This window comes from Pelobates fuscus, chromosome 8, assembly GCF_036172605.1.
Source record: "Pelobates fuscus isolate aPelFus1 chromosome 8, aPelFus1.pri, whole genome shotgun sequence".
NCBI classification, from domain to species: Eukaryota; Metazoa; Chordata; class Amphibia; order Anura; family Pelobatidae; genus Pelobates; species Pelobates fuscus.
Genome location: NC_086324.1, coordinates 64,450,247 through 64,477,601, shown reverse-complemented (window position 1 = coordinate 64,477,601; position 27,355 = coordinate 64,450,247). Strand labels below are relative to the sequence as shown.

The window sequence follows — 27,355 nt, the reverse complement described above, 5'->3', positions numbered from 1 at the left end:
ACCATAAAACAGACCTACTCGCGTTACAGTAAAACATTGGTTCACTCATAGCCACAGAAAAAAACTACAATCCCAATCAAAGGCAGAGAGAAAAAATAACATATGACCACTCACAGTCACAGTAAAAGAATCAGGTCAATTCAAAGACACCCTGTTAAACACACTCATTTGCATCCATACAGTAAAATTCACAAATCCAGCTAAAAATCAATTTGTAATCAAAACAGAAAGATGAACAAACCTATTAACAGTTCCATAGCAATGGTCTTTTCACAAAGTAATCTACACAGACCCACTCACAACCACCCAGACCCAATTACATCTTAGTAAATCACAAGGGGCTTGTACATTAAACTGAACTGTCTGCATTTAGCTAGGGTCGATTTTTGGTCAAAGAAGTAGAATTGTAAAAATTCCCCAACTCAGCTATTGTCCTGCAAGGATATATAACATTTTCAATATTTTTTTTTCATCTGACACACTCTGCCAATGGACAGCTGTACCAAATTATCTTGTTATTGTAAAAAAAAAATAATAATAATAACGCCCTCTCCAGCCAATGTCTGTGTCTGCCTGAGAGTTTTAGTTCTGTAGAGATCTTCAATTCACAATAATGATTACTAAGATAGTTTATAAGTTATGGACTATAACATTAGCAACACTGTAGCATGCAGGAAACAGCTATGTGCCCTAACAATTGACCAGACTAAAATCACAATTGTTTATGTAGCAGCAATGGTTGCATTATTACAATATCCCTGGACTGATAGAAGACTGAGGGGTTATTAGCTAAACAACGAGGATTAATGCTCCTACCAAAATTTAAAGTAACACTATAGGGTCAGGAACACAAACATGTATTCCTGACCTTATAGTGTTAACACCACCATTTAGCCCCTCCTTTCCTCAAAAATATAGTAAAATCTTACTTGTATTCAAGCCTGCATGGCTGATATAATCAAAAGTGATTCTCTGATCCAATCACAATGCTTTCCAATAGGATTGGTTGAGACTGTCAAGGAGGTAGATCAGGGGCAGAACCAGCATAAGTTGAACACAGCCCTGGCCAATCAGCATCTCATCATAGAGATGAAAGTTCAGTGTCTCCATGCAGAGGGTGGAGACACTGAATGTCAGTCACACTGTGCAGCACTGCCCCAGGAAGCACCTCTGGTAGCTATCTGAGGGGAGGCCAGTGGAGTTATCACAAGGCTGTAATGTAAACATTCCACTTTCTCTGTTTACAGAAAAAAGCCTGAGGGGAATGATTCTACTCACCAGAACAAATGCAATAAGCTGTAGTTGTTCTGGTGACTGTAATGTCCCTTTAAGCCACATTAAGCGAAGTAGGAAATATTTGAGAACTGCAGCTAATAAGTCCAACTTAGTTATTTTTGTCTATGTTTTGCAAGTTGGTTGTCAGATTACTGTTTGAAGAATAGACCTTTGGACATCGGCTGGAGAGGAGTGTTTTTTTTTTTTTTTACAATAATTTGTAAAATAATAATAATTTACAATTGTAATTTGCTTTGTAACTTTTATTTAGATAAAAAATAAATAAACTACATAATAAATGTTCAACTCTGAGAAAAAAAATAAAAGTAAAAAGCATTCTTTGAAATGTTAAGATTTTCAATTCATAAATAACAAATGTGCTACAGATCGACTTTACCAGCACATTAAAAAATAGTCCCCATTACTGCAGCAAGCCATGTAATAGAGCATTTGACAGATCTCGGTTCGCTATCTCTGGGGTATAATGGCACTCTGTACTCTTGCAGATTCGAGGAGGCAGTAACCACTGCCAAGTAATTGTTTTTGAGAGAGCTCATAGAATGGATTAAAGTTCAGAGAAGCACAATCATCTTTAAATTGACGTTCCTTTAACCAATTAAACAATTTCAAGCTCGGTAAACATTGCTGAGGTCAATGGAATGGACAATTTTATTGAGTTTGTGCTTAATGGCTGCACCCTGGCACATTTGTTAAATACCTCTGATAAAGAAGCTAGGCTTAAAGCCTTGTGCACCTCTTCTAGCAAGCAGCAATACAGCAGAGTTCAATTCAGGGGGTTCATGCTTGTTATAATATGGACATATGTCAGAGGTGCCAATTAGATAGATTCTGGAATCGCGAGTCTATATTTTCCTGTGCTCTAAATGCATATTATAAAAGAAAAGGGAGAAAGAATAGCATACCTCAAATAAAACAGACGGAAAACAACAATTTTCCATAGGTCACAGACATTCAGTCTGTGTCTGCTTCTGAGACAGACATACTTGGTTATGCTGTATTAATATATTTTAGGCTATTTATAGTCTCCTGACCCTTGGCCAGAAATTTTCCTGAAAGATTAATTGGTGATTTACATTATCCATGTATAGAATTGCTGCAGCTAGTCTGACATTGTACATGTGTAGCTGTGGTGGTGATGCTGTTTATGTTTGGGTAGATCTTATATAGATCTAGTTTATATTTTATAGACACAGAAGAGTCAGGCAAGTAAAGAGCCCTAAGCCTTCTAGCAATTGTTGCCACCTGCCCGGTATTTTACTGGCACAGGCGGTATTTCAGGCTGCCTGGCCGGTGCCGGTAATGCAATATTACCAGCAATACAAATGCCGGTATTTTTTTATGTGATTGAAATTAGACTCTAGTAGTGGGGGATGGAGGGACAATAGTAGTGAGGGATGGTGGGACACTTGATGGGGGGACAATAGTAGTGAGTGATGGGGGGACACTAGATGGGGGGACTCTAGTAGTGAGGAATGAGGGGACTAGATGGGGAGACTCTTAGTGAGGGATGAGGGTGACACTAGATGGGGGATTCTAGTAGTGAGGGATGGGGGGCACAAAAAGTGAGGAATGGGGAACACTAGTAGTGAGGGATGGGGGACACTTGATGGGGGGGCAATAGTAGTGAGTGATGGGGACAGTAGATGGGGGACTAGTAGTGAGGAATGGGGGGGACACTAGATGGGGGGACTCTAGTAGTGAGGTATGGGGGGACATCAGATGGCGGCACACTAGAAGTAAGGGATGGGGACATTAGTTGCGTGCACACTAGTAGTGAGGAATGAGGGGACACTAGATAAGGGGGACTCTAATAGTGAGGGATGGGTGGACACTAGTAGGAGGAGAGCTAGCTGTGTCTTGTGTTGGGACATCTGTAACCACTACACATTCAGTTTTTTTTTTTAGGAATGGTGAGATTTGTGTGCTTTGTGCTCCTATGTCTATAAAGACAGGTATCTTAATTTGAATTAACTACGGAAGAGTTTCTAACACACACACACATATATATATATATATATATATATATATATATATAAATTAGAAAAATAAAATAATAGTAACATAAAAGTAAACATAATTTTCAATTTAAGATATATATATCTTAAATTGAAAATTTTTTTTAGTTTTACATTACTATTATTTTATTTTTCTAATTTTATTGTAACACACCAGAAGTGGGAAAGTGTGCTCTGTAATACAATCAGTGCTGTGTTGAGGCTGGTGAGAGTAGGTGCTGTTTTAACGCTGTATCACTGCTCCTTAGTGGTCCATAGAATTCACTTAAGATACAGAATACAGTTTCATAAAGGCACATGGATCAAGGCAGGGCTCGACAAATCCCAGGCGCCATGGCGATTTAGAATTTAAATCTAACTTAAAGTAGCTTTTTTTGTGTGTTTAGTATGGCCGGTAATTTTTCCTATGAAAGGTGGCAACCCTACTTCTAGCGCCAGGTGATTTCACGTAACAAAATGTAAAGTCTTTAGAAATACTGAGGGACAGCCGTTAAAGAAACGCTATAGCCAGTGGCGGAACTAACAAAGAGAGGGACCTGGTGCAAGAATCTTTTTGAGCCACCACTATCTCAAGGGTGGTCAAAAGATAGATCCCTATCACTGTATAAGTTTCACAATGCTTTGCCAGCTGAGAATATACCATTTGCCACCCTTGCATGGTTGTATTTTGCACTGAGTAGTGTTTGAAAGTAAGCTTGTTTTTGAATGTACCATTGTACTGTCGTATTTGTGGTGCAATTGTATGTAGTATTTGTTTTTGAATGTAGGGGTGTGTTTGTAGGTAGTGTTGGCGTTTGAATGTAGGGGGAAATTGTGTAGTAGTGTTGGTTTTTGAATGCAGAGGTGTGTTTATATTTAATGTTGGTGCTTGAATGCTGAGATGTATGCATGTACACACACACTGCAACACAAACACTGATACAGATATACACACACTGACACACATGCAGGTAAAAAGACACACACACTGACGCACATGGAGATATGCAGAAACAGAGATACACACACTAACAGACGCAGATACACAGATACACATATTGACATACATTCAGATACACATAAATACAAGCACTGACACACATTCAGATACACAAACACACAGATACACACACTGACACACATGCAGATACACAGACACAGATATACACACTGACACACTTACAGACACACAAACAGAGAAACTGACACACATACAGATACACACACCAACACCGACATGCAGATACAGAGACACACAGATACACACAATGACACACATACAGATGCACATGCTGGTCTTCTTTTAGCCTTCTTCCTTTTTCCTACCTTTTGAGTGCAGGAGGGTATCTTCTGTTTGCAGGGGCTATTGGGAGTCTATTCACCCTCCCCCTTCTTACTTTCGCCATGTATGTTAGCTCAGCTGCCAGTGTTAGAAGTTGTGCTGTTAAAGGGCGATATCGAACAACTGGACATCTGAGGACAAGTGCATAGGAGATTCAAAGGGCTCTCTTAGCAACCAATGGCAGTTCTGTCGCTGACATTAAGATTACAAATATGTATTCCTAATTCTATCGTGACCTAGTCACCATCCAGGTGACCGGGCCCGCCAACAGGGTTAAAAAGATAAGTTTCCTTAATCTTCCTAAGTTACCTTTCTCCCTCTCAGTACTGGTCTCTGGTGTGTAGCTCCACCTTTTTTGGATGAGACCATGGAGATCGATGATCTCGGCCAAACTAATGCTTTCCCATAGGAAGTTAGCACACTAAATGGTTTCCCATGTGAGGCTCGTGCTCATGCACGGCAAAATGTCACACTGCACCAATCAGATGGTCTCTGGTAGAAATTGTGGAGTTTCACTGGACTATTTTGCGGAAGTGAAAAAAGTGGCTGTCAGTATAACCGTGCCTAGAGGCAAGTAAACCCTGCAATGAAAACATTGTAATTCCTTCAAAACAGCAATGTTTTCAGCTGCAGGCTTAAAACAATGGTTAGCCAGACCATTTCATTGAGCTGAAGTAGTCTGGGTGTTAACAGTGTTCCTTTAACCCTGCCCAATTTGGTAGCACTGTCTGAGAGACAGAAGATGGCTTTACAGAAAACGGTTAACAGAGTCCCTGAGGTAGGAGTCAGATGACACTATTTAACTCAGCGAGAGTGTTCAGAGTTACACTGCAAAGCACTGACAAGGTTAAATACTGGATTATAGGTTTTCATTACAAGGCCAGACTGATGTTGTCTGCAGGTGTTGTTCACTGAATGGAAAACAAGGATATATATTAGTTAAGTATGCCAGATTTTGTCTAATAATGTAACATTGCTTCAGAAAATAAATGTTTGCAGGAATGTTGTTTTCAATTTGTTTCCCCGCCTTTCCTAATTCCAAATGTAATAAACATGAAAAAGATGAGGTTATGAGTGTCTTTGATGTATACGCTGTATGGCACTTATCCGTCCCTTTAATGTCCTTTTTGATAACCAGACCCTGCACACATTACGTTACAGCGCAGCAGTGAGAATGAGATTGAATCATCCAGGCGGCATCCATATTCATGATGGCGTCAATCATTATGAGTGAGGAAGCGCCAAATTAATAGAAAATTCTGCAACAACAGAAGCAAATAAACAATCTTCATATGCCATCTGTGGGTAATTAGTTAGCAGCAAGCCATCTCTTCTTCGGAGCTGTAATATGGATTTTTCCCCCCTAATTTATGTAAATTTTCAGAATTTTTAGGCAAAACAAATTACACAAAATGTTGCTTTATAATGAAAAGTAAACTTTGTTTACAGTACAATGGATAGAATCCCCTTTATCATGAAACAGCTGGTAGATCTTGTAAGTACAATCACCTTTCCTTTAAGTGTTTAAGAATTACTTATCCCTTGAATACCAGAAGAGCCAAACAGTGCATTAAACTGTGCACCCTGATGATCTCAGTTTATCACTGCCTCTCATCAGTGTTTTAGTGAATGCTTCCTCATGTCAGGATTATAATACCCCATCAAACAGAACTTAGGTCAGAGCACAGAGAAACAGGACAGAGCGTATTGCCTGTCAGCAAGCCAAGGTCGGCATTACCGAAGAACACGATAAGGTCAACTGCCAGAGAATCACCAACAGTAATAATGTGTTAATCGGGAACCAACATGTGTGACATCTGTCGCAAAAATGACGCAGGCATTATGCAAATGTTGGCATAGTCATAAATAAATGTGGGGTGGCATCTATCAATATTGACGCAGGGGTAGACGCCATGGCAGAAACTGGCTCTGAAAGGTGCCAAGGTGCACACCGGCACCACAAAGCAACAGGTACAGTGACACCTCAATAGCCAAGCACCAGAAAAGAAGCATTAAGGCAGGCACTTGGAGACACTACTTTAATGGTGTATGGTAAGACAGTGTCAGGAGGGTCTAGACAAGGAGTAGGCAACTTTCGGCATTCCAGATGTTGTGGACTACATCTCCCACAATGCTTTGCTATAGGTTGCCTAATCCCTGGCCTATGCACCACTGCCACTTAATTGATATGAAGTTGTTATGGTAACTATAGTGTTCCTTAAATGTCACAAAATTACATTACAAACAATAACTTAGCTATATTTCATGAACAATTCTGCTTGTGCGATATAAAAAAACAAAACAAAAAAAAACAACAACCTACAAACTCATTGAACGTATTTAGTACATCGTTTTAATGATAATCTTTAATACTCCCATCATGCACTTTAAGTTAGGAAAGGCCCCTGTGTGAACCAGTGACATTTAACGCTGACAAATAAAGCAAAGCAAAGCAAAGCAGGCCCCAAGGGTTTCAATCATTGCCTGTGCATATATCAATCAAACAGTCAATGATTTATACAGGACACTAACTAATCACGCTCATTTCTATTATGCCATATGTAGAAACTGAGCTTTGCAAACACAAGCACATATGGGAATTGTGGTACATGCAGACGAGCAGATAAACAAGTAAACATTAGGAATTGTTAGGAGTAAAGTTAATGATGTATTTATGTAGATTTTATTTGTACAGCAATAACAGTTGTTTGCAGCACTTTACAGGTTACATTAGTACATACTTGTTGTGCCTAATCATTAAATTCATGAAGCACCAATATCCAAAAAGTAATAATCAATCACCTAATAAGGCTTATAACGATACTGGCGGGCACACAACCCACTTCGGAATGAGTATATTGAGCTATAGGAAACAGAAATCACACAGAGACCATGTTGCAGATAATAATTCACATCACACTTTATTGTCCATAAAGGGACCCAAGACAAAGTAAGCTTAATTCTCATTAAGTAGTTGCATGCATTCACATCAAAACAGCTTAGTATCTAGATATATCAACTTAAGTATACATCACCATTTAGAGGGGGCTTGGTTACGTCCTCGCTGCACGACCGGGGGAACTCAGACAGTCAGGCTTGGAGGGACCCTCTCTGGGAACAGCAGAGACCAGCAACACGCGTCCGCATTACAGGTGGGTAGTTCTCCCAGTGAGTGCCAAGTTTCCCCGTCTTTTATACTTTTTACCAAGTTTTATCAGTGCAGCCCAGCATGTATCTTGTCACACACGTTAGGTAGTCAGTACGGTTGATCAGGCCGGTCATGACCCCCAAGGCCCATGCTAGACACATGCGGTATCTTATCTATCTATGTCCCTACTCTTATCTTTCTAGCACCAAGTCCCTCTCTTACGCACAAGGGCCTTTTTGGATATTGGCCAGACATGCCATGGAATATTCCATGCCATGTCAGCGCAACACAGTTTCAGTATTTTATGCAATGTCATCTTACACAGTCTAAGTATTTTATGCAATGTCAGCTTAGTTGAATTTCTTAGTGCGACACAGTTACAGACAAGTGCCATCTTAACTATCTATAATAGATTAATTTGCTCATTAGTGATCAATCAATCATACCTAATTAGTTAATTGGAATTTTATCACAATTATCACAATACTATGGTACAGGATGGACACATTAGGACAGTTGTTCCCTGCCCCTTGGAATTTTTACAGTGTGAATGGAATATGAATTTGGCACTTTACATAAGGATGACAAATATTGGGAAGTAGGGTGTCCACAGTAAAGAGATAGTAAAAACAAAGAGAACATTACCTGCGCTCTGGGCCAAATCCCTATGTACATTTAAACAAAATGGAGGCTTCTTAGTTTCATTCCATTCTAATATAATAAGCAATACACAAGATACAGCGCACTCTCCTATCTACTAAACAGCAACTTCAATGTTTTTTTTGTTTTTTTTTTAATTCTTTATTTTTGCGGTGCATATGGTGATAACATACAGGCACGTGGTACCCCAAAGGCAATCCGCATGCTTAGTTCAAGACAATAAGTGATAACATGGAAAGCAATAGGGCGTGGTAGTACAATGCACTATTTTATATAAATATACAAACAGGCTTAAATCAAGGTAGTTAGGCAAGGCATAGATTATTTATGTGGTATGCCAAAGTAATTATGCGTGCTCAGGATGAAACATACGTGTGGTAAGATCGATTAAATTGGCTATAGACTGAGTTAGCAACGTTTGATCGTTCCTTCAAGCTAGATACATACTATAACTGCAGTTGTTTTGGCAGACTGAGTGGTGACATTAGCTTCCATTTAACATTTCTATGGTGCAGATCTAGGTAAATTACATATGTCAGTACAGCAGTGTTTAACATCAGAAGCTGAGGGAGCCTGGGAGGGTTATCAGGTTGTCAATGTCATAGTAGAGTGGGTTGCATTAAAGTGAGTATGAGTGAGGCCAAGTATACTAGTGGGGCGTTATGTACGCTTGTGTGGCATGAGTCTGCTAAAGATAAGGTAAGCGGAGGGGCGGAGCCTGCAACCTGACATGGACGGACGCCATTCCTAATAGCTCCCTAACAGCACTAATCGAATCCACAATCTATCCTACTTTCCTGTACCCATCCAGCCACAACGTTCACCCAGACAACTGCGGCTGATCGAGCTGCACCGATCGATGCCGTTCTTTCAGCCGCAAAGGCTGCAGAAGCGGACGCGCAAAGCCGGGGCCTACCGCACACCTCCAAGCCTGGGCCTCGAGGAAATCCTGCGCGGACATCTCGCGGCATACACGGGATACCCAAACCCGCTGGCACTACCCGGCACTCCGGAACACACTCCAGCTATGGGGCGCCGCTCCCAAAGGCAGCAAGGTACGAACGGGGACAGAGATATAGGGGCCATGTTCCACAAACCAGCCCAACCCAGGCCTGCATCCACAGCGGCCCAGCTGAAACATACCCAGACGCCTGCCCCCACCCTGCAGGGTCCAGACCAAACGGGGAGCCCCCCCTCAAGACAGCCAGACACAGCGCCAGGAGCACTAAGGCTAGGGCCTGACCACCCTGGACACTCCCAAATGCCACAGCCTGAAAGGCCACAAGGCCTAGCAAAACAGAGCTCTGACCCGCAGGGGCACCCCCGAGCAACACAGCCTGAAGGGACATGCTCCCCAGCGCAACCCATACCTGACTCGCCCAGGCACTCGCAAGTACAACTGCCACCACTAATGGAAACGGCAGATGATTCTGCTCCAACCACTAAACGAGATTTAAAAATCCTCCTGGCTGACATCCACAAACTCCTAGCGGTCAGCAGTCCTTAAGACCGAACTACGCAACGTCACGGAAAGGGTGAGCGCCACGGAGAAGGAGGTGGTGTCAGTCCACACTCACATGAACACGATGGGTGCAGCTATTAAACAATTACAACAACAACAAAATTACCTATCAATCAAAATGTCAACCATGGAAGACAGGCAACGCCGTTCACACATAAAAATCTGAGGCATCCCCATGGCAACATCAGCTGAAGAACTGCCGCAATATATCAGGCGCCTACTATGCACAGTGCTCCCACACACAGTGGTAAAGAAAATTGTCATCGATGGGGTATACCGTCTGCCAGGACCCCCTCACCTAACGAACAAAGCAGCCAGAGACGTCATCCTCCGATGCGTCACAGTGCAAGACAAGTTACACATACTGACGAGCCTAAAGGGAAAGACACCGCTAATGTTCGAAGGTTCTTCATTGACGTTCTTCCAAGACCTCTCAAAAGCCACTCTCCTATGGCGCAAATCTTATGGACCGCTCACCACGCAACTCCGAGCAGCAGGCATCACCTACAGATGGGGCGCCAACGGAACCCTAGAGGTACCCCATGAGGGAACTACCCATATCCTGACCTCAGTGGAAGAAGCATCTCCCCTCCTGACCACCCTGGGACTGTCTAACCTAATGACCACACCACAAAGGAGCCCGCCCGAGGCACCACGGGACCCTGAGAACACCACCCAGTCCGAACCGGGGCCCGGCGGGTTGCAACACCCAGATCCAAGAAGGTTGTGAACTGCCGCAAGACTAGCCGACACAACTGTGGCACACTCATGCCTTTAAGTTCCTAGTGATAGTGGAAGACCAACCCAACCTCATAGGGACCACGTAACCAGAGCATACACTCTGCAACCCCAACTCACCTGGCGTCCGCCACACCACCACAACCCCCGCCCCCCCCTAAAGCTTGATAACCACTCAAGACAACAAGCACCATTTCACTAAGGCATTCAGGCACCCATACATAACTCAGCACATAGGGCTAGCCCACAGCGCTGGACTATAACACACCTGTTCCCTCACGAACAGCCCAACTCCTCTACAATCATCACCTAGCCTACTGAACATACATATCGTTAACACAAGCCATGCCTTACCTGAAACCTAATGACACAATACAGTCGAACATCTTTTCCTAGATCGCTAAAAATTTTTTCAAAATGTTACTGTTTTATCTAACTGTTTACTGCTTGACCCAAAATGGTGCGAATATCACACGAAATTATCTCTAACCTTAATGCAAAAATGTGAAACTGATGCACCGAAATGAAAAATAAAGAATTTTAAAAAAAAAAAAAAAAAAAAAAGATAAGGTAAGCGGCTAAATCCGTTAAAGCAGTTAAATCGTCAGGTAATCAGGTTTGTCAGCATATGGTTAGCAGGGTATGGGCCGTGCGGGCACATGTCTAGTAGGCTTACTAAAACATTATAGCGTTGTGTGAAGAATATTTTGATAAAGTCACAGCAAAACATAACTGAATAAACAATGAGGATCTCTTACAAGTTCGATGTTGTTTGCCAATTTTCGAAACTTTAAATTATAAACTGCACCATCAAAACTTTGTATGGGCATGGTGATAGGGCAGCAAGCTAGCCCCCAGAGTGTTACCAAAAGTCAGCCGACTCCCTTAGCCGGCATTCTCATGTCGCCTGCAAGCGAGGCACCGGCGGTGCTCAGAGGTAGTGTCCACATGTCGGTGGTGCTTCTCCCGACTGGTGTCTTAGGGCAATGTCCTCTGGAGTGAGGGGGGTCTGGTGTGTGGTGGTAGTCTCGCCATTTTGTTCGGGTGTTCCCGCCGCCGCTCTGCTTCCCAGCTCTCTGGCTCCGGGCCTTCGCGAGAGCCCTCGCCTTGAGTCCATGGAGCCTCCCAGACACGGTGGTTGGCTCGGGGGCCCGCGGGTTCTCCCTAGCCCGGGTGTCCCCACGGGTGTATGGACGGCATGGGGTACTTCCCCGGTGGGCTCCCAGCCCAGAAGGACGTCGGGCAGTCAGGGCGGCAGCTTTGTACCTCTTTTTGGTGGGCGATGCTGGTTTGGGGTTTAATGTAGTCTGGCCGGTTTCCTCCTGCGCTTGTGCTGTTAGGCCCGTAGTGCGCCGCTTGGTATGTGGCTCGGTATCCTTCCCGGTAACGCTGTGCTTGTCGCTTTTGTAACACTTGCCTTGCCGTTGTGAGGCTTTCGGCTGTAGTTTGGCCATCAGTTTGCGCCAGAGGTCGTTGAAGATTGCTGCAAGTCTTTGCTGCGTCTCATGCTGTGGGTCTATGGGCTCGAGGGAACATGAGGTGTCCTCCATTTTGGGTGCATCCTCGTGTAGTATATGTCCCCTTGTACTCCCTCTCTGCACTCTCTCCGGACTCGATTTCCCTCTCAGGTGTGGACCGCGATCACCCCCGACGGTCCAGGGGGGGGGGAAACGGGGTTCCTTCTTGCGTTGTGTCAGCCTCTTGTGGCACCGGACCGGGGGATCGGCCGCCTCTCCCGCTCTACGGTCGCCAGGCCTCATGGCGCAAGTCGGTCTGCCAGCTGGTTCCAAGATGTTCGCAAGCTGCAAGCTTCGTTTAGTACCCTGTCATGGGTTGAGTGAAGCTGTTTGGGCTGCTTTTTTGTATGGTTTTGGGGCCAAAAAGTGGTATTTTGCCCTATTGTTTGAGGAGCTCTGCAGTGGCACGTCTATCGGCTTCGCTGGTCAGGCCCCACCCCCAGCAACTTCAATGTTGACAGATGTTATTAGGTTTTTTTTTAAAGTTTTTTCTAAAGGTTTTTTTTTTATTTTTAAACACCTAATCTAGGCAAAAAATAATGGGGATTTAGTTACATTATAGATCATACATTGCATAAGCCTGCCACAACATCAATGTCCCCATCTTTGGCAGATCCTACTCTCACAGTCTAATGTCTACTCTTATGTGAATAGCTCACTTACTTGGGGAAAAAATTCCACCTGAGGCTCTCTGCAGTGCAAGGTTAAATAGGGACCTGAGATGAGGCACCTGTTACAGGGAGGGGTGCAAAACCAAGGAGTTGGCGAGACTACCAAATATATATATATATATATATATATATATATATATATATATATATATATGAAACATGGGGGGGTGGTTGCACTCACCTGAACATGCTTAAATGGGGTGCTGCTGGGGGCCATATTATACAATACACAAGATCCAGCGCACTCTCCTATCTACTAAACAGCAACTTCAATGTTGACAGATTTGATTAGTTTTTTCTAAAGGTTTTTTTTTGGGGTTTTTTTAGGACCTGCCAAAGATGGGGTACATTGACCTTGTGGCAGGCTTATGCAATGTATGCTTTCATCTTAAGCTTCCAAACAAAGGGACACTATAGTCACCAGAACAACTACAGCTTATTGTATTTGTTCTGGTAAGTAGAATCATTCCCTTCAGGCTTTTTGCAGTAAACACTGTCTTTGCAGAGAAAATAACTCCACTAGCCACTCCTTAGATTTCTGCTAGAGGTGCTTCCTGGGGCAGTACTGCCTAGTGTGCAGCACTGCCATTCAGAGTCTCCACTCTCTGCATGCAGACACTGAACTTGGGGACACTGGGAGACATGGGGGCACTTGTGGATGGATACAGACATGGGGACACTGGGAGACATGGGGACACTGAAACATTTGGGGACACTAAGACACTAGGGACACTGAGAAACATGGGAATACAGACACTGGGACACTAGGGGACACTGGGAGACTAGGGGACACTGGGAGACATGGGGAGACTGGGAGACATGGAGGACACTGAGGACACTGGCTGGGAGACATGGGGACGCTGTGAGACATGGGGACACTGAGTCACTAGAGACACTGAGAGACATGGGGACACATACACTGGGAGACTAGGGGAAACTGGGAGCCATGGGGACACTGAGCCACTAGGGACACTGGCTAGGGAACATGTGACACTGGGAGAAATGGGGACACTGTGTCCCTAGTGTCTCAGAGTCTCAATGTCTCAGTGTCTCCCAATGTCTCACAGCATCCCAATGAGTTTCAGCGTCCCCATGCCTCACAGTGTCTCAGTGTCCCCATGTCTCCCCGTGTCCCCTAGTGTCTCAGTGTCCCCATGTCTCCCTGCTGCCTTTCCCCCTTCCCTTACTTACCTGAGCTGTAGAGCTGCTGTCTGGACTCTCTGTGCTGTGTAGCTGCTCCCCCACGGAGAAGTGAGTAGTAGAGAGAGTCAGGGATTTGCTGTGACTTCCTATCCCTGCCTCTCTCCACACACAGTGTCCCCTACTGGCCGGTGCTGGTATTGCAGAGTAATCTCCGTTTATACTGAGAAAAATACCTGTATTTGTATTGCCGGTATTACTGCAATACCTGCACGGCCAGGAAGCCTCAAATACCATCTGTGACAGTAAAATACCAGACAGGTGGCAAACCTAAGAGTAGTGTGTAATGGGCCTATTCCATGGGCCTGGGCCTGGGCCTGGAGCTGCAGCTCCATCAGCCCTTATGTTAATCCAGCCCTGTTTATAGGGCTTCTACACATACAATAAACGTTGCTGGTATCAGACAAATGTAAACATCTCTAATGAGACATGAAGGGGTGTTTTATAAACCCCATACATACTTCTTAACCCTAAATAGGGCTATAACACATACAAATCACCTTGCTGGTATCAGCTAAAAGGCACATTTCTCTGTTGAGATATGAAGGGGTGCTGCCCCTACATACTTATAAACAAACATGGGGTGGCTGGCAGCAATATACAAACACAAATGGGCAGCAGCCCTTCCTGTCTCAACAGAGAAATGTGCCTTTTAGCGGATACCAGCAATGTGATTTGTATGTGTAATGTATGTGCTATAGCCCTATTAAGGGTTAAGAAGTAAGTATGGGTTTATAAAACACTCCTTCATGTCTCATTAGAGACATTTGCCTTTGTCTGATACCAGCAACGTTTATTGTATGTGTAGAAGCAAATCTTATGGCTAGTGTAGGATTCACATTTTGAGGCTTGCCTTGACATGGCAGGTGAGCTTATATTCAAATGACCATTGGAATTAAACTAAGGAGCCTCCATTTTGTTTAAATGTACACAGGGATTTGGGCCAGAGCGCAGGTAACTTTCTCTTTGTTTTTACTATGTATTTTGAGCTGGCAGACAAAAGAGAGGTAAAGAGATGGCAGACGAAAGGTATTTATATTGGTTCTTTTTGACGGGGTCCTAAAGTCTAGAAATGGTTTTAGCTGAATGACAAATATTTCAGTTAAAATAACCAGAGTGACCTATTTATCAACTGAAATGTTTTCATATATATATATATATATGAAATCTGCAAAACACTTTTGTTAGAGTTTTCCCAGTAAAGCTAGAGAGTTATCCATTGTGCTTAGGAAGGCAATAGCCTGGTGGTCTGGTGTCTGGGTCCTACATTCATTGTTCCAAACACTCGGGAACCATTGAATAAGATAGGTGTGTGGTTTTGTGTCCCAATTAACATCTGATATTTTTCTCAAGACTGTTCCTTTGGCCCCAATAACTCCCCTCCGTTCCAGGCTTCTGGAGCTCTTAATTTCTGTATTTCTACATAAATATATTTGCATTTTATTAATATTTGTGGATATATAGTACAAGTTGATAAATTACTATGTTTATAATATATACACAAACATGAATATAAGACACTACATTAATAAACATGTATATATGGACAACACTCAGAATTCTCGTAAATAAAATATAAAAGGGAACAAGGCCTTTGCAATCCTCACATGCTTATTAGCTAAGCTTTAAATTGTAGGACATTAAAATGCAAATAATTTAAGCCAAAATAGCGGATTTGGAGGAAAAAAAAAATCCAAATCAGCTGTATTCATAGCTTGACTGTTTTAGCCTAAATTTTGCAATTCAGATTTTCATTCACAAAAAATAAATCCTTGTTTTAGTTTACAACCCTATATGTCTCACAGTATTTATTGCCTTGCTTTGGTGTCAAACTCCAGCCGCATAGTATATCCAACAAAGAGCACATTTTAGGATTTAAGTATATATAAAAAATAAAATAATTTCTTTATTTTAATCAGTTGTACAACGGCATACAGTCAATGTTCCAAACCCATTACTGGACCTTGCCATATGCTTTTGCTTATATCTGTTTAAAATAAAGCATGTTGGAGCAGAGCATTCTCAATTTATTTTTTACCTCTACAACAACACACTATGTGTCACAAAGTATTAAATAAACTATGTCTTTTGTTTTGTTTTTTGTTTTTTTTGGGGGGGGGAGCGTGGGTTAATAAAGGACTTACCACCGGGCACTTTATTGCCTGCCTATGTCAATGCCTATACTACATAGGGAATCAAAATGATATGTTACAATGAAGAGATATGGACAAAATTCAAGTTGTTCTAATAATTGATGACCAGATAACCATTTTAAATGGAATTGAGAATGTTACTAAATTGTACCCAATAATATACGACTGATTTTAGCACATATCATTCATCAATCTTAAGTAGGACATCTTGTCGCCCCATTATATGAAGAGACAGGAGTTGTGGAAGCTCTACAAAGGCAGTTTGCTAATATGAAATACTATTTTGGTAACAAGATGAAGTTTACAGGGATATCTTTTCTTCTCCATGCTTTTACTTTGATATTAAGCTGTATTAAAGTGAACGGACTGCTATTCTAGTGGTAGATTTTAATTTAAGCCCTCTAATACTCTGCTTTATATTCTCCTTCTTATGAACTACCTGCTGGCTTGGTAGGAAGCTAAAAAGTCCTAGCAACTCCTTGACTCACTGGTCTGGGATGTTTCCCCACTATATTCATATGCAATTACCTTCCCAAAGATGCCTAATGTTGCTTGGCTCCGACCTCTGTTGCAAATAAGTAAGACCTTTTAATAGACACACTATGAATCTTTCTACACAGCTGAAATGCAGCAGCTTTGTATGAAGTGTGCTAAGAAAATACAGCTTTATGGTGACATTTACGAGTAAGTTTGAAGTCATTATTTTGACAGTAGCTGCTTTGACCTCAGAAGCTTTGCGGCATAGAATTATTTTTGCACCTGTCCATCAACATCGAATTTATTCTTTAAATAAATTGTTTTTAAATCTCCCACAGTTTAATGCCAAACTGACAACACATTAAAACTAGGTGACTACTCTTTGGCAACAGTGGTAGACCAAAATAAAAGATCTAAAGTATGGTAGCTGGGCACACAGAAATCACAGTTCTCCCTTAAATGGACAATGCAAATAACTCCTGAATGTGCAACAGTTATAAGAATTGGAACACAATATTTCTCTTTTACACATCACCATTCTTAATCTGATTTATGTTCGGTTCTCACAAATAAATGTCAAATATTCTTTGCTCAAAATTCATCCTCAGATTCTTATGATATTTGTTAAAACACCAGTATCGGATACAGTCCCTTCAATCCTCAATATGTTTGTTTTTTTGCTTTGAAAATCTTTATTTCTGAATGTGTCATGCGATAAAGCATATAAGGCATATTATGATAAGTGCACATTCGCAAACAAGGAGGTAACAGTAACAAGTGTCAGGATGAATAGTGGTTCCATATGTCACAAAATATAACTTGCGACCAAAAGAACAAACCCCGATGACCAGGAATAAACTGGCTGACCTGAGTTGGTGGGGAAGTCTAACTAAAGGACAATACATAGTGTTATCCACCTGACGAGGTAGCTAAAAATAGGATTTCAAGAATGACAAATTATGTTTTTGCAGATTTTTATTTTATCACTTCATTGATCCGTGTACTGAATTAATTTTCTCTCTCATTAATAAAATGCTTGTTAAATCAATCCATAAATAATAAGATATCCACTACTCTAGACATAGAGATGTTAGTTATATTTTCTGTTTTTCGAACGGTGGTCATATAAATAAAGATACTTATTTTAAAATGTGATAATTGACGGGAGAACAGTAAGACAATTTTGAATTACAGACTATCCAGAAAGCACTAATGAGAAAATTTCTCATTCCCAGCTTCTTCTGCGTCTGAATCTCTGGACGTCATGGTAACAATGTATTATCGAAATCTGATTAGCATTCCCAATGAAGAACAGTGCTAGTTCCTCTGGATTTATATTCCAAGTGTTAAGAAACACTGTTTTTTTTTCTTCTTCCTGTTATAAAAGAGAAGTGCTTTTATCTGTGAATTTAATTAATTTGTTCTCTGCCTTGGTGTACTCACTGTTGATTGTGTCAATATCAGAGAAAAATACTTTCTTGAGCTGACCGGAAGGTCAAAAGGGTTACTAAGGATAAGAAAGTCTCAAGTCATTGTCAGTGAATGCCAAAGGTGCTTTTTTTTTTTTTTCAATTCTCTTTTTATTAGTGGTTTAAGCAAGGTACAAGTACATAATGTAACAAGCAAGCAGGGGATCAAAGCTGTTTCCTGTGCAGCACATTGAAATATACATTCAGACATAACACAAGCATGTGTGTGTACAAATAAAAAAAATAAAAAACATACAAAAGAACCGAAATGGTACCTCAAACAGGAACGAAAACGAAATTTCGTTAGTCAACAAGGTGCTACCGATTTGAGGTATCTCATCGTATCGTGGCCTACCACAGGAATTGATCAAAGCAGAGCTTATGTGTTGGCAGCCCCTTGATGGAGTGTGAGGGTTGGGAACAGGTAGCAAAATCACCCCCTCTGTCTAATGTTACTATTAAATGAAAACAAGGTGAGAATTTGCAATACATCACAGTAAGCCAATACAGAACCGTCCCTACCTAACCATACACTAATCCCTATTAAGCCAACAGATTAGGGGGGCTCTTCAGAATCATTGTATTTTTCGATAGACTGAGGGGATCTTGTCATGTTAGCCATTTGTTTGTTTCCGACATGTTGGTTGCTCATTGGCAGGTGCAGGGTCGGGGAGGGTGGGTCAGTGGTGTCGGGTTTGTGTTAGGGGGGGGTTCTTTGCCGCTGTGTGGTTGGTCGGCCTGGGCCGTCTATGTGTGTGGAATGTTCCTCCAGAGTGGAGGGGTATTGCATACAGTAACCTGGAGTGACGGAAGAGCATGAGGGTGAGGAGGGGTGGGGTCTGGTCTGGAGGTAAAGGATGGGATCTAGTAGGAGAGGGGGTGTCAGCGGGTCGGCTCCGGGTCCCCTCTCCCCCCACCGCCCTGCGCAGGGAGGCATCGGAGGTGGCTCCGCCGTATGTGGTGTCCTTGTGCACTATGGGGACTGTTCTATCGCCGTTGAAAGTTGTGTATTTCCATTCCATGTTGGGTAGATTGTTGTTAGCCAATGTGTCCAGTGGTACCAGATTTTCTGGTAGGTCTGGCTCTCTCTCTTTGCCATCAGCTGACCGGAAGGTCAAAAGGGTTACTAAGGGCAAGAAAGTCTCAAGTCATTGTCAGTGAATGCCAAAGGTGCTTTTTTTTTTCAATTCTCTTTTTATTAGTGGTTTAAGCAAGGTACAAGTACATAATGTAACAAGCAAGCAGGGGATCAAAGCTGTTTCCTGTGCAGCACATTGAAATATACATTCAGACATAACACAAGCATGTGTGTGTACAAATAAAAAAAATAAAAAACATACAAAAGAACCGAAATGGTACCTCAAACAGGAACGAAAACGAAATTTCGTTAGTCAACAAGGTGCTACCGATTTGAGGTATCTCATCGTATCGTGGCCTACCACAGGAATTGATCAAAGCAGAGCTTATGTGTTGGCAGCCCCTTGATGGAGTGTGAGGGTTGGGAACAGGTAGCAAAATCACCCCCTCTGTCTAATGTTCCTATTAAATGAAAACAAGGTGAGAATTTGCAATACATCACAGTAAGCCAATACAGAACCGTCCCTACCTAACCATACACTAATCCCTATTAAGCCAACAGATTAGGGGGGCTCTTCAGAATCATTGTATTTTTCGATAGACTGAGGGGATCTTGTCATGTTAGCCATTTGTTTGTTTCCGACATGTTGGTTGCTCATTGGCAGGTGCAGGGTCGGGGAGGGTGGGTCAGTGGTGTTGGGTTTGTGTTAGGGGGGGTTCTTTGCCGCTGTGTGGTTGGTCGGCCTGGGCCGTCTATGTGTGTGGAATGTTCCTCCAGAGTGGAGGGGTATTGCATCCAGTAACCTGGAGTGACGGAAGAGCATGAGGGTGAGGAGGGGTGGGGTCTGGTCTGGAGGTAAAGGATGGGATCTAGTAGGAGAGGGGGTGTCAGCGGGTCGGCTCCGGGTCCCCTCTCCCCCCACCGCCCTGCGCAGGGAGGCATCGGAGGTGGCTCCGCCGTATGTGGTGTCCTTGTGCACTATGGGGACTGTTCTATCGCCGTTGAAAGTTGTGTATTTCCATTCCATGTTGGGTAGATTGTTGTTAGCCAATGTGTCCAGTGGTACCAGATTTTCTGGTAGGTCTGGCTCTCTCTCTTTGCCATCAGGATGATTTCCCCTATGTTCCGGATGTCTTCCACTCTCATGATCCAGTCCTTGGTGGAGGGGGCTGAGTTCCGCCTCCAGAAGGTCGGGATGAGGCTGCGTGCTGCGTTTATCAAATATGGAATGACGGTTTTCTTGTAGGTCTTCAGCGGTATGGGGGTCATGTGGAGCAGATAGGTTTCTGGGGTGTATTCAACTGAGTCGTCTGTGAGTGCCGAGATGATTCGGTGTATCTCTTGTCAATATGGTTGGATCTGGGTGCACGACCACCATATGTGGAATAGCGTGCCCAGCTCCTTGTCACATCTACAGCATTCCGGTGGGCAGGTGTTGCTAATAGAAGCGAGTTTCTCTGGGGTTTTGTACCAGTGAGAGATTAGTTTGTATCCGTATTCCTGGTATTTCGTGCTGATTGACGACTTATGCGTCAGCGTAAAGGCGTTGGTCCATTGTTCTATTGTCAGAGGGTGGCCTAAGTCTCGTTCCCAGTGTTTAGTGAAATACGGAAAGTTCTGGTTTGTTGGTGGTGTCTGCAGTAGCCGGTAGAGCAGCGATATGGCATGTGGTGGGGGGAGTGGTTGGGTGCAGAGTGTCTCAAACGTGGTTAGTGGTCTGTCAGCCGAGTTTATGTTAGGTACTTGTTTGAATGTGAGTTGGCGGTGTCTACATCTTGTCAATAGATCTGGAGGTTCCGGTGTGGGCAGTTCAGGGAGCGGTGTAATGGCTCAGTTTGTGAGCAGGTGATGTAGATTACATTGTGGCGGCAGTCCCAGGCTGGTCATTGTCCGGGCGGTGTCCAGGCCCCTAAATACCGGGTTACCCGTGATGGGGTAAAGGGGAGAAGTCGTGGGGAGAGGTCCATTCGATCACCCGTAGTAAGTGGATAGCTCGGTGGTATGTGGCTAGGTCAGGGAGCCCAAGGCCGCCCCTCGGTTTGGGTTTGATCAGGATCTCGTATTTAATTCTGGCTGTCCGATTGTTCCATATGTATGTTGTGAAGGCTCTGCGCACCTGAGCGAAGAATGTCTGAGGGATTGGTATTGGAAGTGTCTGCAGAAGGTTCAGGAACCTTGGGAGCACATTCATTTTGAGAACACTCACCCACCCCAGCCAGGTGATGTGAGGCACCGTCCACGTTTTGAGGTTTGCAGTCACCGTCTCCAGTAGGGGAGGGAAGTTGCGTCGGAAGAGGTGCGCGATATCAGAGGTTATCCAAACCTTGATTGCTTCCTTGAACCAGCGGAGTGGGAAGCGCGTTTTAAGTGAGGCGGTCACATCCGATGTGGAGGATTTCCGATTTTGTATAGTTGATTTGGAGATTTGTTAGGGTGTTGTACTGTTCGAATTCCTGCATAATGACCGGGAGTGACACTAGTGGATTCTGCACTGTGAATAGTAGGTCATCTGCGTACGCTGATATTTTGCTCTCTCCCCATCCGCCGCGTATGCCGTTAATATCTGGCCTTTCCCTTATGGCATTGAGAAATGGTTCCAGGCTCAGGATGAACAGTAGGGGTGAGAGGGGGCACCCCTGTCTGGTGCCATTCTATATCTCAACGGGTTTGACAGAGTGTTGTTTACATAGACCCGTGCGGTTGGATTGCTGTATAGAGCTCCGATCCATGCCCGCATGTTTGGTCCTAGTCCCACTTGTTTCAGCGTGTCAAACAGAAAAGGTCAATCCACCCTGTCGAATGCCTTCTCCGCATCTGTAGATATCAGAAGCGAAGGCGCCATGGTCTTTCTGGCTGCGTGTATCAGGTTGATCACTTTGGTAGTGTTGTCTCGTGCTTCTCTGTTTCTGATAAACCCCACCTGGTCTGGATGGATCAGTTGTGGCAGGGTTGGTTGAATATGGAGCGCTATGATCTTTGCAAGCAGTTTTAGAGCCGCATTCAACAGGGAGATCGGCCTGTAACTGGGACATGCGGTCGGGTCCTTCCCCTCTTTTGGTAATACTACAATATGCACTAGTAGCGTGTTTCGGTCTAGCGTGCCGCCGTCGATCAGGTTGTTTAGCATATCAAGGAGGGGTGTGGCCAGGGTCTTAAAGAATGTCTTGTAGTATTTGGTGGTAAAGCCGTCCGGTCCTGGGCTTTTCCCATTTTTGTACAGTTTCAGGGCTGAGGAAAGTTCCTCTACCGTGATCGGTTCATCCATGGAGTGTGCAGTGTCATCATCTAATTTTTGGTGGATATGGGTGTCTAGGTAAGCCTGTCGTCTTAAGGCGTGGTTGTTGGATTCTCTTTCCTCTCAGTTTGTGCCCCGCGGAGAGATGTTGTACATCGTGCCATTGTGGACAATTTTGTTTATGAAGCTTTTTTGTCTGTTCTTCCTGAGGGCTCTGTCTAGCATTTTGCTGCTTTTGTTGCCATATTCATAATAAGTCTTTTGGGCCTTGTGTAGTTGGAATGCTATCTTGTGGGATAGGTGCGAGTTTAGGGCAGCCCGAGCCACGACTAGTTCTGTATATACCTCCTCGTCCAGTGTGGTTTTGTGTCGTGTTTCCAGTTCGGTAACCTTCTGGATGAGGTCCATGATAGCTTTGGCGCGTTGTTTCTTGCGCTGCGCTCCCTGGCGAATTAAGGTGCCTCGTATTGCGCATTTATGTGCTTCCCAGATGGTCTCCGGGGTGGAGTCTCTTGGCGTGTTCGTGAGAAAGAAGTGTTCTAGTTGATCTTCTATTTCTGCTTTGAGCAGTGGGTCCTCCAATAGCGATTCATTGATTCTCCAGACCCATTGTTTGTGGAAGGGCGTGGGTGACGTGAGCGTAATAATGTTCGGAGCATGGTCTGACCAAGTCATTGGCGCGATCGTGGCTGAGTGTAGGTCAGCGAGGTAGCGGTGGTTAAGGGAAAAGTAATCTATACGAGAATAGGATTTGTGGGCCAGGGAGTAGTATAAGTAGTCTTTGTCAGCGTGGTGTAGAACCCGCCCGCAGTCGGACAATTGAAATTCTTGCAAGGTTTCCCTCATGCCTCGGAGCACGTGTTCCGGGAGGTTTGAGGTGCCCGTAGAAGTGTCCAGTCTCGGGTCCAGGGGGGCATTGAGGTCTCCTCCAAGTATCAGGATGCCTTCACTGAAGGGTTCTAGGGCTGCTAGGATTTTGTTGAGGAAGGGTTTCTGGCCTTTGTTGGGTAGGTACACGTTCGCAAGTGTGAAGCGGGTGTGGTGTATGGTGCCCTTCAGGAAGAGGTATCTTTCCTCTGGGTCTGCTATCTCTGCTTCCTTCCTGAAAGGGGTGTCGGAGGAAAAGAGGATTGATGTTCCTTTGATTTTCGACTCTAGGTTCGTGGCATGAAAGCCCAGTGGGTAGTATTTAGAGGAGAATTGTGGATGGTTGCGCGTCTTGAAGTACATTTCCTGGAAAAAGGCGATTGAGATGTGTAGTGCTCTCAGCTCCCGTAGGGCTCTCGCCCATTTCTGTGGGGAATTGAGTCCTTTCGCATTGATCGAATAGAGCGAGAGGGTGGGTGCCGGCCATGGCTCGTTTCCAGTGCGGTGCGGAGTCCCGGGCATCTCGGGGGTGGGGGGGGTAGGCGGTCCACCTAGGGAGCAGGGAGTGAGGATGAGGGAGGGGGAGGGAAAGAGAAGGGGAGGGAAAGAGAGGGGGAGGGGGGCAGACAGAGAAAAGGTAATGTCCTCCTATATGGAGGGGGGGCGCTGTAGCCGGGGGAGGTCCCACGGGCACGCCCGGCCGGCACTGCCGCTGGCTTCCAGTCGGGGGCACGCGGCGGAGCACACCCTCACCAATAAGGGTGTAGGTGTGTGGTGGGGGTGTAGGTAGGGTAGTTACTGTAGGTCAGGGGCCTTTTTTCTAGTATGTGGTGTGTTGGTACCTGTGTCTTGTCTGCCGTTCCTGGGTGGTGGCGTGAGAGAGGGGTAGTTTGCCTCAGGAGCGGTGTTCGCCAGGTAGGGTAACCCGGCGTCCCGGTCCTGTTGTATGGCAGTAAACCCGCTGGAGCGTGGGTGGCGTGCCTCTGACCATTGGGGCTACCGTAGTAGTGGGTCTGGATCAGCACTGCATGGGGTCCTCTGAGCCCTGCTGCCAGTGAGCAAGTAGATAAACCATTAGGATGGGTAAAACATCAAGGTATAACAAGTATAACACTTCAACATTAGATAACGTCCCAGTATGACCAGTGAATGAACTATAGTAAACAGTTAGTTACCGTCTTCTGAAGCAGTCTTTGGTATGAGACCCTCCCGTCCCAGTTCCCAGTCCAGTTATCAAACGGGTGTCAGTATGTGTGTCCATCGGGTTCTGTCTGGAGTGCAACCACCGGTCTAGGCCATAATAGGAGTGTAGGGGGGGACACAGGGTCCAGAGGGGTCCCCCGGGCTCGCCCGGCTGTGCCATCGTGTCGGCGACCAGGGGAGTCTGGGTGAGCCAGGGCCAGGCAGGAGGGTGATGTGTGGGCACTTTCCTTTAATGGAAAAATATAATGGTAAATTTCCCTTCGGCTTTGACCAACAGACAGTTGGATCAGAGGCTAGGGGAAAAGGTCAGGATGGTGGTACCAGCTTTCCTGTCCTTTTGCGGTCCTCCTGGTGGATTCCGTGGTCTGTGTGGTGCCTGTCTTCTGAGGTCATCTGTTGCGCGACTCTAGTCAGGGTGATTACCTGCGGTGGCAGTCAGTCGTGGTGGGTCCCTGTCCAATGGTCGGAGGGTTGTCAGGTGGGGCCGCAGCCAGGGGTAGAGGCACATTGCAAGCCTTGGGACTCACTAGTCTCTCCCCTACATGTGTCGGGCAGGGGCTCTAGCACCCGTAGTCCCTACGTGCAACTTCGTATTTCAGTCTCCCCCCCCCCTCCGCCCCCTGCTGGCACTGTCGTGTGAGTCAAATCCCCTGAATCCCTCCATCCCCATTGCTTGCCCCAAGTGCTGTTTAGGCATTGTGATACCAGCTTACAGAGGTTGGTGCCCGTATAACTTCGGCACGGGACAATATGATATAGTTAGCAGGGTGGGCTCAGTTTGTACACGGAGCCTTCTCTGCGCACATTGGATGCATTGGTGGCCTGCCAGTGGAGGGGGAAGAGAGAGTGGAGGGCGAAAAGTAAAGAATACATAAATTAAAATACATTTGTATATGTACATAGACATGAGAAGGATTAAAAAAAAAAAAAACACAAAAATTATAAAAATTTCCCAAAATTTTCAAAAAAAAAAGTCTTTGTCTCTGGTATTTTCTGTCCATGCCTTTCTTCTGGTCCCAAGGGCAGGCATTCTTCTGGTCTGTTCTTCCATGCTTGCGGTGTGGGTATAAGTCCAAAATAACAAGGCGGGGTAGTTCGAGACCTGTCCATAAGTCCATGTATCCTTCCCCTAGGTCTTCAGTTGTGGAAAAGATTTGGGTGTAGTCTCCGGCTTCAGGCAGCTTTTACTCCTCGGGTGCAGCTTGTTGCGGTGGGGCCGTGCCCGCGTCTTGTTCGTCAGGAGGTAATGTGTGCGTTACCGGCCTGCCCATGAGTCTGTCGTTAAGGGGCAGGGCCAGTGCTTGGATTTTTAGGTACATAGGCGAAGATGCATTTTTCCGCCCCCCCAAAAAAAACATCTTCACCTATGTGCCTCTTAACCAGCCCCGCTCCCCTCCCCGACCAATAGTGGTCCCTTCCTGCCCCTTAGTGTTCTTCTCCCCTCCCCCCTCTTTTCCCTGTCTCTTGGTGTTTCTCTCCCATTCCCTCCCTGTCCCTTGGTGCACCCCACACCCCATTAGTGGTTACACTCCCCTTCCTGGTGTGCCTTCTACCTCTATTGTTGCATTGCCTAGCGGAGCAGATCCCCTAAAGGAGCTTCAGTTTTCTGTACCCGGCCGAACTGACAGGGAGTGCTCTCTCTGTGAGCACCTCCTGTCAGTCTGGCCAGGTACAGGAAACAGAAGCTCCTGTACTGCGCTCTGCTCTGCTACACTCTGTACACACTGACAGTCACACGCTCAATGACAAACACACAGACGTCACTGACAGACACAGACTCATTGACACTCATTGACAGACACACGGATAGTCACACACATACTCAATGACAAACATACTCTCACTGACTTGACAGACACACACTCATACACTGACAAACACACTCATCATACACTGACAGACACACTCCTAAACTCACATGCACACACACAGACGCACTCACTCACACACGCTGTCACTCATAGACGCACGCTGTCACTCACAGACGCACACTCTGTCACTCACAGACGCACACACTGTCACTCACAGACGCACACGCTGTCACTCACAGACGCACACGCTGTCACTCACAGATGCACACGCTGTCACTCACAGACGCACATGCTGTCACTCACAGACGCACACACTGTCACTCACAGACGCACACGCTGTCACTCACAGACACACACACAGGCACTCACAGACACACACGCTGTCACTCACAGACACACACACAGACACTCACAGACACACACACTGTCACTCACAGACACACACACTGTCACTCACAGACACGCACACTGTCACTCACAGACACGCACACTGTCACTCACAGACACACACACACACACAGACACTCACAGACACACACACGGTCACTCACATACACACACACGGTCACTCACATACACACACACACAGACACTCACAGACACACACACTGTCACTCACAGACACTCACAGACACACACACAGACACTCACAGACACACACAAATACACTCACAGACACACACACTGTCACTCACAGACACACTCACAGACACACACACTGTCACTCACAGACACACACACTGTCACTCACAGACACACACACTGTCACTCACAGACACACACACAGACACTCACAGACACACACAGACACTCACAGACACACACACTGTCAATCACAGACACACACACTGTCAATCACAGACACACACACAGACACTCACAGACACACATCACATACATTCACTAATTATTTTAATAAATATACATTTCCCACCCAGCCTCCTTACCTGGAGAGCTGGTGTGGATGATGCATC

At 44.9% G+C, this 27,355-nt stretch overlaps 1 protein-coding gene across 1 annotated transcript in view; it reads right to left on the bottom strand.

Annotated features, from left to right (window-relative positions):
- SPAG16 (sperm associated antigen 16) overlaps positions 1-27,355 on the bottom strand; it is a 969,244-nt gene that overhangs the window by 466,811 nt on the left and 475,078 nt on the right. The gene's annotated exons all lie outside the window — the stretch shown is intronic.